At 43.2% G+C, this 15,289-nt stretch overlaps 25 non-coding genes across 25 annotated transcripts; all 25 read right to left on the reverse strand.

Moving 5' to 3' along the window:
- Positions 1–782: 782 nt before the first annotated feature.
- On the reverse strand, positions 783–855 carry trnaf-gaa. Its single transcript has one exon. It is a non-coding gene; the product is annotated as a tRNA-Phe (tRNA).
- Positions 856–1,135: 280 nt separating this feature from the next.
- Positions 1,136–1,208, reverse strand: trnaf-gaa. Its single transcript has one exon. It is a non-coding gene; the product is annotated as a tRNA-Phe (tRNA).
- A 295-nt stretch (positions 1,209–1,503) lies between these two features.
- Positions 1,504–1,576, reverse strand: trnaf-gaa. The gene has a single exon. It is a non-coding gene; the product is annotated as a tRNA-Phe (tRNA).
- A 280-nt stretch (positions 1,577–1,856) lies between these two features.
- Positions 1,857–1,929, reverse strand: trnaf-gaa. Its single transcript has one exon. It is a non-coding gene; the product is annotated as a tRNA-Phe (tRNA).
- Positions 1,930–2,925: 996 nt separating this feature from the next.
- On the reverse strand, positions 2,926–2,998 carry trnaf-gaa. The gene has a single exon. It is a non-coding gene; the product is annotated as a tRNA-Phe (tRNA).
- Positions 2,999–3,278: 280 nt separating this feature from the next.
- On the reverse strand, positions 3,279–3,351 carry trnaf-gaa. The gene has a single exon. It is a non-coding gene; the product is annotated as a tRNA-Phe (tRNA).
- Positions 3,352–3,496: 145 nt separating this feature from the next.
- Positions 3,497–3,569, reverse strand: trnaf-gaa. Its single transcript has one exon. It is a non-coding gene; the product is annotated as a tRNA-Phe (tRNA).
- A 280-nt stretch (positions 3,570–3,849) lies between these two features.
- Positions 3,850–3,922, reverse strand: trnaf-gaa. Its single transcript has one exon. It is a non-coding gene; the product is annotated as a tRNA-Phe (tRNA).
- Positions 3,923–5,066: 1,144 nt separating this feature from the next.
- Positions 5,067–5,139, reverse strand: trnaf-gaa. The gene has a single exon. It is a non-coding gene; the product is annotated as a tRNA-Phe (tRNA).
- Positions 5,140–5,419: 280 nt separating this feature from the next.
- trnaf-gaa lies at positions 5,420–5,492 on the reverse strand. The gene has a single exon. It is a non-coding gene; the product is annotated as a tRNA-Phe (tRNA).
- Positions 5,493–5,989: 497 nt separating this feature from the next.
- trnaf-gaa lies at positions 5,990–6,062 on the reverse strand. The gene has a single exon. It is a non-coding gene; the product is annotated as a tRNA-Phe (tRNA).
- A 280-nt stretch (positions 6,063–6,342) lies between these two features.
- trnaf-gaa lies at positions 6,343–6,415 on the reverse strand. The gene has a single exon. It is a non-coding gene; the product is annotated as a tRNA-Phe (tRNA).
- A 791-nt stretch (positions 6,416–7,206) lies between these two features.
- Positions 7,207–7,279, reverse strand: trnaf-gaa. The gene has a single exon. It is a non-coding gene; the product is annotated as a tRNA-Phe (tRNA).
- A 1,010-nt stretch (positions 7,280–8,289) lies between these two features.
- trnaf-gaa lies at positions 8,290–8,362 on the reverse strand. Its single transcript has one exon. It is a non-coding gene; the product is annotated as a tRNA-Phe (tRNA).
- Positions 8,363–8,657: 295 nt separating this feature from the next.
- trnaf-gaa lies at positions 8,658–8,730 on the reverse strand. The gene has a single exon. It is a non-coding gene; the product is annotated as a tRNA-Phe (tRNA).
- Positions 8,731–9,025: 295 nt separating this feature from the next.
- On the reverse strand, positions 9,026–9,098 carry trnaf-gaa. Its single transcript has one exon. It is a non-coding gene; the product is annotated as a tRNA-Phe (tRNA).
- A 295-nt stretch (positions 9,099–9,393) lies between these two features.
- trnaf-gaa lies at positions 9,394–9,466 on the reverse strand. The gene has a single exon. It is a non-coding gene; the product is annotated as a tRNA-Phe (tRNA).
- A 280-nt stretch (positions 9,467–9,746) lies between these two features.
- trnaf-gaa lies at positions 9,747–9,819 on the reverse strand. Its single transcript has one exon. It is a non-coding gene; the product is annotated as a tRNA-Phe (tRNA).
- Positions 9,820–10,933: 1,114 nt separating this feature from the next.
- Positions 10,934–11,006, reverse strand: trnaf-gaa. Its single transcript has one exon. It is a non-coding gene; the product is annotated as a tRNA-Phe (tRNA).
- Positions 11,007–11,384: 378 nt separating this feature from the next.
- Positions 11,385–11,457, reverse strand: trnaf-gaa. The gene has a single exon. It is a non-coding gene; the product is annotated as a tRNA-Phe (tRNA).
- Positions 11,458–12,303: 846 nt separating this feature from the next.
- trnaf-gaa lies at positions 12,304–12,376 on the reverse strand. Its single transcript has one exon. It is a non-coding gene; the product is annotated as a tRNA-Phe (tRNA).
- Positions 12,377–12,521: 145 nt separating this feature from the next.
- trnaf-gaa lies at positions 12,522–12,594 on the reverse strand. Its single transcript has one exon. It is a non-coding gene; the product is annotated as a tRNA-Phe (tRNA).
- Positions 12,595–12,889: 295 nt separating this feature from the next.
- On the reverse strand, positions 12,890–12,963 carry trnaf-gaa. The gene has a single exon. It is a non-coding gene; the product is annotated as a tRNA-Phe (tRNA).
- A 1,054-nt stretch (positions 12,964–14,017) lies between these two features.
- On the reverse strand, positions 14,018–14,090 carry trnaf-gaa. Its single transcript has one exon. It is a non-coding gene; the product is annotated as a tRNA-Phe (tRNA).
- Positions 14,091–14,468: 378 nt separating this feature from the next.
- Positions 14,469–14,541, reverse strand: trnaf-gaa. Its single transcript has one exon. It is a non-coding gene; the product is annotated as a tRNA-Phe (tRNA).
- Between the last annotated feature and the right edge of the window lie 748 nt (positions 14,542–15,289).

Raw genomic sequence — 15,289 nt, forward strand, 5'->3', positions numbered from 1 at the left:
AAAACAGGCTGCCTAAGAATGATTCCCAATCAGAGACAACTATAGACAGCTGTCCCTGATTGAGAACCATACCCGGCAAAAACATACAAACAGAAAACATAGAATGCCCACCACACATCACACCCTGACCTAACCACATAGAGAAATAAAACGGCTCTCTAAGGTCAGGGCGTGACAGATCATGATCATGATTCATCAAATTTGCACTTACCCTTCAGGATGACGCAATATTAATGTGGTCTAACTCACCCATTCATACTTTATAGTTGATATATTATATAAGTTATAGTATTGCTTACAAATACAATTTTAACGCATTCTTTGAAAACAAACGTATCCTTTTATTTTGTCAAATCTTAACTGTATGGTAGGTATCATTTCTATTGCATAAAGGCTTTTTATATTATCTTATGATCTGTTTTTGTCTTCGCCGAATTGTCCACATGTAAAATACATAGCAGAGGATGGTTTCGATCCATCGACCTCTGGGTTATGGGCCCAGCAAGCTTCCGCTGCGCCACTCTGCTATCTGGTAATAGGTGGAGGGGACGAGCTTATGGTGTATACAATGAAGATCTTATCGGCTCCTTAATGTCACGAACCAAATGTAGACCTCTCGCAAAAACTGTTCCTGCCGAAACCCGGGATCGAACCAGGGACCTTTAGATCTTCAGTCTATCTGGTAATAGGTGGAGGGGACGAGCTTATGTTGTATACAATGAAGATCTTATCGGCTCCTTAATGTCACGAACCAAATGTAGACCTCTCGCAAAAACTGTTCCTGCCGAAACCCGGGATCGAACCAGGGACCTTTAGATCTTCAGTCTAACGCTCTCCCAACTGAGCTATTTCGGCCACCTTATTTTCTATTAATCTTTCTCCAACAGCGAATGACAAATGCCTCCACATGGATGGAGTAATCACGCACACGTTATTTTTTATGAATGTCACGAACCAAATGTAGACCTCTCGCAAAAACTGTTCCTGCCGAAACCCGGGATCGAACCAGGGACCTTTAGATCTTCAGTCTATCTGGTAATAGGTGGAGGGGACGAGCTTATGTTGTATACAATGAAGATCTTATCGGCTCCTTAATGTCACGAACCAAATGTAGACCTCTCACAAAAACTGTTCCTGCCGAAACCCGGGATCGAACCAGGGTCCTTTAGATCTTCAGTCTAACCCTCTCCCAACTGAGCTATTTCGGCCACCTTAAAGTGGTTGTGGTGTGGTTGGCTGTCTGGTGTATTCTGCTGACTTTAGGATCGCCTCCACCTGGATGGAGTAATCACGCACACGTTATTTTTTATGAATGTCACGAACCAAATGTAGACCTCTCGCAAAAACTGTTCCTGCCGAAACCCGGGATCAAACCAGGGACCTTTAGATCTTCAGTCTATCTGGTAATAGGTGGAGGGGACGAGCTTATGTTGTATACAATGAAGATCTTATCGGCTCCTTAATGTCACGAACCAAATGTAGACCTCTCGCAAAAACTGTTTCTGCCGAAACCCGGGATCGAACCAGGGACCTTTAGATCTTCAGTCTAACGCTCTCCCAACTGAGCTATTTCGGCCAACTTATTTTCTATTAATCTTTCTCCAACAGCGAATGACAAAGGCCTCCACATGGATGGAGTAATCACGCACACGTTATTTTTTATGAATGTCACGAACCAAATGTAGACCTCTCGCAAAAACTGTTCCTGCCGAAACCCGGGATCGAACCAGGGACCTTTAGATCTTCAGTCTATCTGGTAATAGGTGGAGGGGACAAGCTTATGTTGTATACAATGAAGATCTTATCGGCTCCTTAATGTCACGAACCAAATGTAGACCTCTCGCAAAAACTGTTCCTGCCGAAACCCGGGATCGAACCAGGGACCTTTAGATCTTCAGTCTAACGCTCTCCCAACTGAGCTATTTCGGCCAACTTAAAGTGGTGTTGTGTGGTGTGGTTGGCTGTCTGGTGTATTCTGCTGACTTTAGGATCATGATTATTTTCTATTAATCTTTCTCCAACAGCGAGTGACAAATGCCTCCACATGGATGGAGTAATCACGCACACGTTATTTTTGAAGCGTCCACCTGCTGGTCCCCTGACAAACTCACACACTCTCTAAGGTCAGGGCGTGACAGATCATGATCATGATTCATCAAATTTGCACTTACCCTTCAGGATGACGCAATATTAATGTGGTCTAACTCACCCATTCATACTTTATAGTTGATATATTATATAAGTTATAGTATTGCTTACAAATACAATTTTAACGCATTCTTTGAAAACAAACGTATCCTTTTATTTTGTCAAATCTTAACTGTATGGTAGGTATCATTTCTATTGCATAAAGGCTTTTTATATTATCTTATGATCTGTTTTTGTCTTCGCCGAATTGTCCACATGTAAAATACATAGCAGAGGATGGTTTCGATCCATCGACCTCTGGGTTATGGGCCCAGCACGCTTCCGCTGCGCCACTCTGCTATCTGGTAATAGGTGGAGGGGACGAGCTTATGGTGTATACAATGAAGATCTTATCGGCTCCTTAATGTCACGAACCAAATGTAGACCTCTCGCAAAAACTGTTCCTGCCGAAACCCGGGATCTTTAGTCTAACGCTCTCCCAACTGAGCTATTTCGGCCACCTTATTTTCTATTAATCTTTCTCCAACTGCGAATGACAAATGCCTCCACCTGGATGGAGTAATCACGCACACGTTATTTTTTATGAATGTCACAAACCAAATGTAGACCTCTCGCAAAAACTGTTCCTGCCGAAACCCGGGATCGAACCAGGGACCTTTAGATCTTCAGTCTATCTGGTAATAGGTGGAGGGGACGAGCTTATGTTGTATACAATGAAGATCTTATCGGCTCCTTAATGTCACGAACCAAATGTAGACCTCTCGCAAAAACTGTTCCTGCCGAAACCCGGGATCGAACCAGGGACCTTTAGATCTTCAGTCTAACGCTCTCCCAACTGAGCTATTTCAGCCACCTTAATTTCTATTAATATTTCTCCAACAGCGAATGACAAATGCCTCCACATGGATGGAGTAATCACGCACACGTTATTTTTTATGAATGTCACGAACCAAATGTAGACCTCTCGCAAAAACTGTTCCTGCCGAAACCCGGGATCGAACCAGGGACCTTTAGATCTTCAGTCTATCTGGTAATAGGTGGAGGGGACGAGCTTATGTTGTATACAATGAAGATCTTATCGGCTCCTTAATGTCACGAACCAAATGTAGACCTCTCGCAAAAACTGTTCCTGCCGAAACCCGGGATCGAACCAGGGACCTTTAGATCTTCAGTCTAACGCTCTCCCAACTGAGCTATTTCGGCCACCTTAAAGTGGTTGTGGTGTGGTTGGCTGTCTGGTGTATTCTGCTGACTTTAGGATCGCCTCCACCTGGATGGAGTAATCACGCACACGTTATTTTTTATGAATGTCACGAACCAAATGTAGACCTCTCGCAAAAACTGTTCCTGCCGAAACCCGGGATCGAACAAGGGACCTTTAGATCTTCAGTCTAACGCTCTCCCAACTGAGCTATTTCGGCCACCTTATTTTCTATTAATCTTTCTCCAACAGCGAATGACAAATGCCTCCACATGGATGGAGTAATCACGCACACGTTATTTTTTATGAATGTCACGAACCAAATGTAGACCTCTCGCAAAAACTGTTCCTGCCGAAACCCGGGATCGAACCAGGGACCTTTAGATCTTCAGTCTATCTGGTAATAGGTGGAGGGGACGAGCTTATGTTGTATACAATGAAGATCTTATCGGCTCCTTAATGTCACGAACCAAATGTAGATCTCTCGCAAAAACTGTTCCTGCCGAAACCCGGGATCGAACCAGGGACCTTTAGATCTTCAGTCTAACGCTCTCCCAACTGAGCTATTTCGGCCACCTTAAAGTGGTTGTGGTGTGGTTGGCTGTCTGGTGTATTCTGCTGACTTTAGGATCATGATTATTTTCTATTAATCTTTCTCCAACAGCGAGTGACAAATGCCTCCACATGGATGGAGTAATCACGCACACGTTATTTTTGAAGCGTCCACCTGCTGGTCCCCTGACAAACTCACACATACTTTCAATTAGAATTTTTGTTCAAATTAGGCTAACCCAATTACTGACGACAGCTACGAAAATGAGCCTCAGTTGATCTGGAGTCTTCTTCCTAACAGACACAGGCTCTCAATGTGTAATGGAAGTTCTAGAACTACTCAGATAAAATGACGTGTTATTTTATCCATTGTCCATGAGAGGGTGAACACATCAAATTTGCACTTACCCTTCAGGATGACGCAATATTAATGTGGTCTAACTCACCCATTCATACTTTATAGTTGATATATTATATAAGTTATAGTATTGCTTACAAATACAATTTTAACGCATTCTTTGAAAACAAACGTATCCTTTTATTTTGTCAAATCTTAACTGTATGGTAGGTATCATTTCTATTGCATAAAGGCTTTTTATATTATGATCTGTTTTTGTCTTCGCCGAATTGTCCACATGTAAAATACATAGCAGAGGATGGTTTCGATCCATCGACCTCTGGGTTATGGGCCCAGCACGCTTCCGCTGCGCCACTCTGCTATCTGGTAATAGGTGGAGGGGACGAGCTTATGGTGTATACAATGAAGATCTTATCGGCTCCTTAACGTCACGAACCAAATGTAGACCTCTCGCAAAAACTGTTCCTGCCGAAACCCGGGATCTTTAGATCTTCAGTCTAACGCTCTCCCAACTGAGCTATTTCGGCCACCTTATTTTCTATTAATCTTTCTCCAACTGCGAATGACAAATGCCTCCACCTGGATGGAGTAATCACGCACACGTTATTTTTTATGAATGTCACGAACCAAATGTAGACCTCTCGCAAAAACTGTTCCTGCCGAAATCCGGGATCGAACCAGGGACCTTTAGATCTTCAGTCTATCTGGTAATAGGTGGAGGGGACGAGCTTATGTTGTATACAATGAAGATCTTATCGGCTCCTTAATGTCACGAACCAAATGTAGACCTCTCGCAAAAACTGTTCCTGCCGAAACCCGGGATCGAACCAGGGACCTTTAGATCTTCAGTCTAACGCTCTCCCAACTGAGCTATTTCAGCCACCTTAATTTCTATTAATATTTCTCCAACAGCGAATGACAAATGCCTCCACATGGATGGAGTAATCACGCACACGTTATTTTTTATGAATGTCACGAACCAAATGTAGACCTCTCGCAAAAACTGTTCCTGCCGAAACCCGGGATCGAACCAGGGACCTTTAGATCTTCAGTCTATCTGGTAATAGGTGGAGGGGACGAGCTTATGTTGTATACAATGAAGATCTTATCGGCTCCTTAATGTCACGAACCAAATGTAGACCTCTCGCAAAAACTGTTCCTGCCGAAACCCGGGATCGAACCAGGGACCTTTAGATCTTCAGTCTAACGCTCTCCCAACTGAGCTATTTCGGCCACCTTAAAGTGGTTGTGGTGTGGTTGGCTGTCTGGTGTATTCTGCTGACTTTAGGATCGCCTCCACCTGGATGGAGTAATCACGCACACGTTATTTTTTATGAATGTCACGAACCAAATGTAGACCTCTCGCAAAAACTGTTCCTGCCGAAACCCGGGATCGAACAAGGGACCTTTAGATCTTCAGTCTAACGCTCTCCCAACTGAGCTTTTCGGCCACCTTATTTTCTATTAATCTTTCTCCAACAGCGAATGACAAATGCCTCCACATGGATGGAGTAATCACACACACGTTATTTTTTATGAATGTCACGAACCAAATGTAGACCTCTCGCAAAAACTGTTCCTGCCGAAACCCGGGATCGAACCAGGGACCTTTAGATCTTCAGTCTATCTGGTAATAGGTGGAGGGGACGAGCTTATGTTGTATACAATGAAGATCTTATCGGCTCCTTAATGTCACGAACCAAATGTAGACCTCTCGCAAAAACTGTTCCTGCCGAAACCCGGGATCGAACCAGGAACCTTTAGATCTTCAGTCTAACGCTCTCCCAACTGAGCTATTTCGGCCACCTTATTTTCTATTAATCTTTCTCAAACAGCGAATGACAAATGCCTCCACATGGATGGAGTAATCACGCACACGTTATTTTTTATGAATGTCACGAACCAAATGTAGACCTCTCGCAAAAACTGTTCCTGCCGAAACCCGGGATCGAACCAGGGACCTTTAGATCTTCAGTCTATCTGGTAATAGGTGGAGGGGACGAGCTTATGTTGTATACAATGAAGATCTTATCGGCTCCTTAATGTCACGAACCAAATGTAGATCTCTCGCAAAAACTGTTCCTGCCGAAACCCGGGATCGAACCAGGGACCTTTAGATCTTCAGTCTAACACTCTCCCAACTGAGCTATTTCGGCCACCTTAGAGTGGTTGTGGTGTGGTTGGCTGTCTGGTGTATTCTGCTGACTTTAGGATCATGATTATTTTCTATTAATCTTTCTCCAACAGCGAGTGACAAATGCCTCCACATGGATGGAGTAATCACGCACACGTTATTTTTGAAGCGTCCACCTGCTGGTCCCCTGACAAACTCACACATACTTTCAATTAGAATTTTTGTTCAAATTAGGCTAACCCAATTACTGACGACAGCTACGAAAATGAGCCTCAGTTGATCTGGAGTCTTCTTCCTAACAGACACAGGCTCTCAATGTGTAATGGAAGTTCTAGAACTACTCAGATAAAATGACGTGTTATTTTATCCATTGTCCATGAGAGGGTGAACACATCAAATTTGCACTTACCCTTCAGGATGACGCAATATTAATGTGGTCTAACTCACCCATTCATACTTTATAGTTGATATATTATATAAGTATTGCTTACAAATACAATTTTAACGCATTCTTTGAAAACAAACGTATCCTTTTATTTTGTCAAATCTTAACTGTATGGTAGGTATCATTTCTATTGCATAAAGGCTTTTTATATTATCTTATGATCTGTTTTTGTCTTTGCCGAATTGTCCACATGTAAAATACATATTTCGATCCATCGACCTCTGGGTTATGGGCCCAGCACGCTTCCGCTGCGCCACTCTGCTATCTGGTAATAGGTGGAGGGGACGAGCTTATGGTGTATACAATGAAGATCTTATCGGCTCCTGAATGTCACGAACCAAATGTAGACCTCTCGCAAAAATTGTTCCTGCCGAAACCCGGGATCGAACCAGGGACCTTTAGATCTTCAGTCTAACGCTCTCCCAACTGAGCTATTTCGGCCACCTTAAAGTTGTTATGGTGTGGTTGGCTGTCTGGTGTATTCTGCTGACTTTAGGATCATGATTATTTTCTATTAATCTTTCTCCAACAGCGAGTGACAAATGCCTCCACATGGATGGAGTAATCACGCACACGTTATTTTTGAAGCGTCCACCTGCTGGTCCCCTGACAAACTCACACATACTTTCAATTAGAATTTTTGTTCAAATTAGGCTAACCCAATTACTGACGACAGCTACGAAAATGAGCCTCAGTTGATCTGGAGTCTTCTTCCTAACAGACACAGGCTCTCAATGTGTAATGGAAGTTCTAGAACTACTCAGATAAAATGACGTGTTATTTTATCCATTGTCCATGAGAGGGTGGTAGTGAACACATCAAATTTGCACTTACCCTTCAGGATGACGCAATATTAATGTGGTCTAACTCACCCATTCATACTTTATAGTTGATATATTATATAAGTTATAGTATTGCTTACAAATACAATTTTAACGCATTCTTTGAAAACAAACGTATCCTTTTATTTTGTCAAATCTTAACTGTATGGTAGGTATCATTTCTATTGCATAAAGGCTTTTTATATTATCTTATGATCTGTTTTTGTCTTCGCCGAATTGTCCACATGTAAAATACACAGCAGAGGATGGTTTCGATCCATCGACATCTGGGTTATGGGCCCAGCACGCTTCCGCTGCGCCACTCTGCTATCTGGTAATAGGTGGAGGGGACGAGCTTATGGTGTATACAATGAAGATCTTATCGGCTCCGTAACGTCACGAACCAAATGTAGACCTCTCGCAAAAACTGTTCCTGCCGAAACCGAACCAGGGACCTTTAGATCTTCAGTCAAACGCTCTCCCAACTGAGCTATTTCGGCCACCTTATTTTCTATTAATCTTTCTCCAACAGCGAATGACAAATGCCTCCACATGGATGGAGTAATCACGCACACGTTATTTTTTATGAATGTCACGAACCAAATGTAGACCTCTCGCAAAAACTGTTCCTGCCGAAACCCGGGATCGAACCAGGGACCTTTAGATCTTCAGTCTAACGCTCTCCCAACTGAGCTATTTCGGCCACCTTAAAGTGGTTGTGGTGTGGTTGGCTGTCTGGTGTATTCTGCTGACTTTAGGATCGCCTCCACCTGGATGGAGTAATCACGCACACGTTATTTTTTATGAATGTCACGAACCAAATGTAGACCTCTCGCAAAAACTGTTCCTGCCGAAACCCGGGATCAAACCAGGGACCTTTAGATCTTCAGTCTATCTGGTAATAGGTGGAGGGGACGAGCTTATGTTGTATACAATGAAGATCTTATCGGCTCCTTAATGTCACGAACCAAATGTAGACCTCTCGCAAAAACTGTTCCTGCCGAAACCCGGGATCGAACCAGGGACCTTTAGATCTTCAGTCTAACGCTCTCCCAACTGAGCTATTTCGGCAACCTTAAAGTGGTTGTGGTGTGGTTGGCTGTCTGGTGTATTCTGCTGACTTTAGGATCGCCTCCACCTGGATGGAGTAATCACGCACACGTTATTTTTTATGAATGTCACGAACCAAATGTAGACCTCTCGCAAAAACTGTTCCTGCCGAAACCCGGGATCAAACCAGGGACCTTTAGATCTTCAGTCTATCTGGTAATAGGTGGAGGGGACGAGCTTATGTTGTATACAATGAAGATCTTATCGGCTCCTTAATGTCACGAACCAAATGTAGACCTCTCGCAAAAACTGTTCCTGCCGAAACCCGGGATCGAACCAGGGACCTTTAGATCTTCAGTCTAACGCTCTCCCAACTGAGCTATTTCGGCCACCTTAAAGTGGTTGTGGTGTGGTTGGCTGTCTGGTGTATTCTGCTGACTTTAGGATCGCCTCCACCTGGATGGAGTAATCACGCACACGTTATTTTTTATGAATGTCACGAACCAAATGTAGACCTCTCGCAAAAACTGTTCCTGCCGAAACCCGGGATCAAACCAGGGACCTTTAGATCTTCAGTCTATCTGGTAATAGGTGGAGGGGACGAGCTTATGTTGTATACAATGAAGATCTTATCGGCTCCTTAATGTCACGAACCAAATGTAGACCTCTCGCAAAAACTGTTCCTGCCGAAACCCGGGATCGAACCAGGGACCTTTAGATCTTCAGTCTAACGCTCTCCCAAATGAGCTATTTCGGCCACCTTATTTTCTATTAATCTTTCTCCAACAGCGAATGACAAATGCCTCCACATGGATGGAGTAATCACGCACACGTTATTTTTTATGAATGTCACGAACCAAATGTAGACCTCTCGCAAAAACTGTTCCTGCCGAAACCCGGAATCGAACCAGGGACCTTTAGATCTTCAGTCTATCTGGTAATAGGTGGAGGGGACGAGCTTATGTTGTATACAATGAAGATCTTATCGGCTCCTTAATGTCACGAACCAAATGTAGACCTCTCGCAAAAACTGTTCCTGCCGAAACCCGGGATCGAACCAGGGACCTTTAGATCTTCAGTCTAACGCTCTCCCAACTGAGCTATTTCGGCCACCTTAAAGTGGTTGTGGTGTGGTTGGCTGTCTGGTGTATTCTGCTGACTTTAGGATCATGATTATTTTCTATTAATCTTTCTCCAACAGCGAGTGACAAATGCCTCCACATGGATGGAGTAATCACGCACACGTTATTTTTGAAGCGTCCACCTGCTGGTCCCCTGACAAACTCACACATACTTTCAATTAGAATTTTTGTTCAAATTAGGCTAACCCAATTACTGACGACAGCTACGAAAATGAGCCTCAGTTGATCTGGAGTCTTCTTCCTAACAGACACAGGCTCTCAATGTGTAATGGAAGTTCTAGAACTACTCAGATAAAATGACGTGTTATTTTATCCATTGTCCATGAGAGGGTGGTAGTGAACACATCAAATTTGCACTTACCCTTCAGGATGACGCAATATTAATGTGGTCTAACTCACCCATTCATACTTTATAGTTGATATATTATATAAGTTATAGTATTGCTTACAAATACAATTTTAACGCATTCTTTGAAAACAAACGTATGCTTTTATTTTGTCAAATCTTAACTGTATGGTAGGTATCATTTCTATTGCATAAAGGCTTTTTATATTATCTTATGATCTGTTTTTGTCTTCGCCGAATTGTCCACATGTAAAATACACAGCAGAGGATGGTTTCGATCCATCGACCTCTGGGTTATGGGCCCAGCACGCTTCCGCTGCGCCACTCTGCTATCTGGTAATAGGTGGAGGGGACGAGCTTATGGTGTATACAATGAAGATCTTATCGGCTCCTTAACGTCACGAACCAAATGTAGACCTCTCGCAAAAACTGTTCCTGCCGAAACCCGGGATCGAACCAGGGACCTTTAGATCTTCAGTCTATCTGGTAATAGGTGGAGGGGACGAGCTTATGTTGTATACAATGAAGATCTTATCGGCTCCTTAATGTCACGAACCAAATGTAGACCTCTCGCAAAATCTGTTCCTGCCGAAACCCGGGATCGAACCAGGGACCTTTAGATCTTCAGTCTATCTGGTAATAGGTGGAGGGGACGAGCTTATGTTGTATCCAATGAAGATCTTATCGGCTCCTTAATGTCACGAACCAAATGTAGACCTCTCCCAAAAACTGTTCCTGCCGAAACCCGGGATCGAACCAGGGACCTTTAGATCTTCAGTCTAACGCTCTCCCAACTGAGCTATTTCGGCCACCTTAAAGTGGTTGTGGTGTGGTTGGCTGTCTGCCGAAACCCGGGATCGAACCAGGGACCTTTAGTCTAACGCTCTCCCAAATGAGCTATTTCGGCCACCTTATTTTCTATTAATCTTTCTCCAACAGCGAATGACAAATGCCTCCACATGGATGGAGTAATCACGCACACGTTATTTTTTATGAATGTCACGAACCAAATGTAGACCTCTCGCAAAAACTGTTCCTGCCGAAACCCGGAATCGAACCAGGGACCTTTAGATCTTCAGTCTATCTGGTAATAGGTGGAGGGGACGAGCTTATGTTGTATACAATGAAGATCTTATCGGCTCCTTAATGTCACGAACCAAATGTAGACCTCTCGCAAAAACTGTTCCTGCCGAAACCTGGGATCGAACCAGGGACCTTTAGATCTTCAGTCTAACGCTCTCCCAACTGAGCTATTTCGGCCACCTTAAAGTGGTTGTGGTGTGGTTGGCTGTCTGGTGTATTCTGCTGACTTTAGGATCATGATTATTTTCTATTAATCTTTCTCCAACAGCGAGTGACAAATGCCTCCACATGGATGGAGTAATCACGCACACGTTATTTTTGAAGCGTCCACCTGCTGGTCCCCTGACAAACTCACACATACTTTCAATTAGAATTTTTGTTCAAATTAGGCTAACCCAATTACTGACGACAGCTACGAAAATGAGCCTCAGTTGATCTGGAGTCTTCTTCCTAACAGACACAGGCTCTCAATGTGTAATGGAAGTTCTAGAACTACTCAGATAAAATGACGTGTTATTTTATCCATTGTCCATGAGAGGGTGGTAGTGAACACATCAAATTTGCACTTACCCTTCAGGATGACGCAATATTAATGTGGTCTAACTCACCCATTCATACTTTATAGTTGATATATTATATAAGTTATAGTATTGCTTACAAATACAATTTTAACGCATTCTTTGAAAACAAACGTATCCTTTTATTTTGTCAAATCTTAACTGTATGGTAGGTATCATTTAGATCTTCAGATCTTTAGATCTTCAGTCTATCTGGTAATAGGTGGAGGGGACGAGCTTATGTTGTATACAATGAAGATCTTATCGGCTCCTTAATGTCACGAACCAAATGTAGACCTCTCGCAAAATCTGTTCCTGCCGAAACCCGGGATCGAACCAGGGACCTTTAGATCTTCAGTCTATCTGGTAATAGGTGGAGGGGACGAGCTTATGTTGTATCCAAAGAAGATCTTATCGGCTCCTTAATGTCACGAACCAAATGTAGACCTCTCGCAAAATCTGTTCCTGCCGAAACCCGGGATCGATCCAGGGACCTTTAGATGTTCAGTCTAACGCTCTCCCAACTGAGCTATTTCGGCCACCTTAAAGTGGTTGTGGTGTGGTTGGCTGTCTGGTGTATTCTGCTGACTTTAGGATCGCCTCCACCTGGATGGAGTAATCACGCACACGTTATTTTTTATGAATGTCACGAACCAAATGTAGACCTCTCGCAAAAACTGTTCCTGCCGAAACCCGGGATCGAACCAGGGACCTTTAGATCTTCAGTCTAACGCTCTCCCAACTGAGCTATTTCGGCCACCTTAAAGTGGTTGTGGTGTGGTTGGCTGTCTGGTGTATTCTGCTGACTTTAGGATCGCCTCCACCTGGATGGAGTAATCACGCACACGTTATTTTTTATGAATGTCACGAACCAAATGTAGACCTCTCGCAAAAACTGTTCCTGCCGAAACCCGGGATCAAACCAGGGACCTTTAGATCTTCAGTCTATCTGGTAATAGGTGGAGGGGACGAGCTTATGTTGTATACAATGAAGATCTTATCGGCTCCTTAATGTCACGAACCAAATGTAGACCTCTCGCAAAAACTGTTCCTGACGAAACCCGGGATCGAACCAGGGACCTTTAGATCTTCAGTCTAACGCTCTCCCAACTGAGCTATTTCGGCCAACTTACTTTCTATTAATCTTTCTCCAACAGCGAGTGACAAATGCCTCCACATGGATGGAGTAATCACGCACACGTTATTTTTGAAGCGTCCACCTGCTGGTCCCCTGACAAACTCACACATACTTTCAATTAGAATTTTTGTTCAAATTAGGCTAACCCAATTACTGACGACAGCTACGAAAATGAGCCTCAGTTGATCTGGAGTCTTCTTCCTAACAGACACAGGCTCTCAATGTGTAATGGAAGTTCTAGAACTACTCAGATAAAATGACGTGTTATTTTATCCATTGTCCATGAGAGGGTGGTAGTGAACACATCAAATTTGCACTTACCCTTCAGGATGACGCAATATTAATGTGGTCTAACTCACCCATTCATACTTTATAGTTGATATATTATATAAGTTATAGTATTGCTTACAAATACAATTTTAACGCATTCTTTGAAAACAAACGTATGCTTTTATTTTGTCAAATCTTAACTGTATGGTAGGTATCATTTCTATTGCATAAAGGCTTTTTATATTATCTTATGATCTGTTTTTGTCTTCGCCGAATTGTCCACATGTAAAATACACAGCAGAGGATGGTTTCGATCCATCGACCTCTGGGTTATGGGCCCAGCACGCTTCCGCTGCGCCACTCTGCTATCTGGTAATAGGTGGAGGGGACGAGCTTATGGTGTATACAATGAAGATCTTATCGGCTCCTTAACGTCACGAACCAAATGTAGACCTCTCGCAAAAACTGTTCCTGCCGAAACCCGGGATCGAACCAGGGACCTTTAGATCTTCAGTCTATCTGGTAATAGGTGGAGGGGACGAGCTTATGTTGTATACAATGAAGATCTTATCGGCTCCTTAATGTCACGAACCAAATGTAGACCTCTCGCAAAATCTGTTCCTGCCGAAACCCGGGATCGAACCAGGGACCTTTAGATCTTCAGTCTATCTGGTAATAGGTGGAGGGGACGAGCTTATGTTGTATCCAATGAAGATCTTATCGGCTCCTTAATGTCACGAACCAAATGTAGACCTCTCCCAAAAACTGTTCCTGCCGAAACCCGGGATCGAACCAGGGACCTTTAGATCTTCAGTCTAACGCTCTCCCAACTGAGCTATTTCGGCCACCTTAAAGTGGTTGTGGTGTGGTTGGCTGTCTGCCGAAACCCGGGATCGAACCAGGGACCTTTAGTCTAACGCTCTCCCAAATGAGCTATTTCGGCCACCTTATTTTCTATTAATCTTTCTCCAACAGCGAATGACAAATGCCTCCACATGGATGGAGTAATCACGCACACGTTATTTTTTATGAATGTCACGAACCAAATGTAGACCTCTCGCAAAAACTGTTCCTGCCGAAACCCGGAATCGAACCAGGGACCTTTAGATCTTCAGTCTATCTGGTAATAGGTGGAGGGGACGAGCTTATGTTGTATACAATGAAGATCTTATCGGCTCCTTAATGTCACGAACCAAATGTAGACCTCTCGCAAAAACTGTTCCTGCCGAAACCTGGGATCGAACCAGGGACCTTTAGATCTTCAGTCTAACGCTCTCCCAACTGAGCTATTTCGGCCACCTTAAAGTGGTTGTGGTGTGGTTGGCTGTCTGGTGTATTCTGCTGACTTTAGGATCATGATTATTTTCTATTAATCTTTCTCCAACAGCGAGTGACAAATGCCTCCACATGGATGGAGTAATCACGCACACGTTATTTTTGAAGCGTCCACCTGCTGGTCCCCTGACAAACTCACACATACTTTCAATTAGAATTTTTGTTCAAATTAGGCTAACCCAATTACTGACGACAGCTACGAAAATGAGCCTCAGTTGATCTGGAGTCTTCTTCCTAACAGACACAGGCTCTCAATGTGTAATGGAAGTTCTAGAACTACTCAGATAAAATGACGTGTTATTTTATCCATTGTCCATGAGAGGGTGGTAGTGAACACATCAAATTTGCACTTACCCTTCAGGATGACGCAATATTAATGTGGTCTAACTCACCCATTCATACTTTATAGTTGATATATTATATAAGTTATAGTATTGCTTACAAATACAATTTTAACGCATTCTTTGAAAACAAACGTATCCTTTTATTTTGTCAAATCTTAACTGTATGGTAGGTATCATTTAGATCTTCAGATCTTTAGATCTTCAGTCTATCTGGTAATAGGTGGAGGGGACGAGCTTATGTTGTATACAATGAAGATCTTATCGGCTCCTTAATGTCACGAACCAAATGTAGACCTCTCGCAAAATCTGTTCCTGCCGAAACCCGGGATCGAACCAGGGACCTTTAGATCTTCAGTCTATCTGGT

The sequence above is a fragment of the Oncorhynchus mykiss genome, chromosome 6 (assembly GCF_013265735.2).
Source record: "Oncorhynchus mykiss isolate Arlee chromosome 6, USDA_OmykA_1.1, whole genome shotgun sequence".
Taxonomy (NCBI): Eukaryota; Metazoa; Chordata; class Actinopteri; order Salmoniformes; family Salmonidae; genus Oncorhynchus; species Oncorhynchus mykiss.